Genomic DNA, 1069 nt, shown 5'->3' on the forward strand with positions numbered 1-1069 from the left:
ATATATTTCTATGTGTGCATATTATTTCTCAGTCTCAGTTTCCTCTTCTATAAAATGGAGGGGTTGGATTTCATTTCTGAGCTCCCTTCAAACTCTAAATCTATGATAACAAAAAATTTCACTGCTTGAAGGCAGGCTTTTTTCACTTCTGTGTATTCCCAATCTAGAACAGTGCCTAGAGTACAGGAGGTCCTTAGTCGATGCCTATCATTTGATGGATTGAAGCCCATTTCTGTCAGGCTCATAGAAAGCCTGATATATATGGTGGGTATGAGTATTGGGGAAGGTGGGAAGGGGAAGAGAATAAGTTTATAAAGAACCCACTACATGCCAAGCACAGTGCCAGGTGCTTTATGTATATTATCTCATTTGATCCTTACAACAAACCCCCAAGGTAGATGCTGTCATTGTCCCCATTTTATAGTGGAGAAAAAGGAGGCAAACAGAGGTCTTGACTTTTTTGCACAAGGTCACACAGCTAGTGTCTGAGGGCAAATCTGACCTCAAGTTTTGCTGACTCCAGGCCTAGCATTTTATCCCTGCTGTGTTAGCTAGCTGGGGAAAAAAAAGGCATATTCACAGTAGATAAAGCCACCAGACCCCACCTCCCAAAGATACTCCTCAGAATGTCTTCCCTTGCACCCCACCATCCTCTACTACACATACACATTTTATTTTATTTTTATTTTTGCTTTTTGGAGGGCAGTTGGGGTTAAGTGACTTGCCCAAGGTCACACAGATAGTAAGTGTTCAGTGTCTGAGGGCAGATTTGAACTCAGGTCCACATACACATTTGAAAGCAAAAGTTGTCTAGACTTTACAAGAAAGTTGCTTAGTCACTCCCCACTGGGAATTGCCTTGGGACAAAAGTGAGGTGTGTCCAGGAAGCAAGCTAGCCTTAGTTTTAGGACTGGGAGCAGGAGTAGACAGGAGGAAGAGATAGAAGGAGAAGAGAAAGAGGTTGAGGGGGAGAGGAAGGAATGGTAGGAAGGAGGGAAAGGAGAAGGGGAGGAGGAGGAAGGGTAGGAGGGAGATGAGGGAGTGGAGAAGATAGAGTAGGAGAGTGGAG

This window comes from Petaurus breviceps, unplaced genomic scaffold, assembly GCF_028583685.1.
Source record: "Petaurus breviceps papuanus isolate PSGF00001 unplaced genomic scaffold, PetGlider_PUasm1.0 186, whole genome shotgun sequence".
Classification (NCBI taxonomy): domain Eukaryota; kingdom Metazoa; phylum Chordata; class Mammalia; order Diprotodontia; family Petauridae; genus Petaurus; species Petaurus breviceps.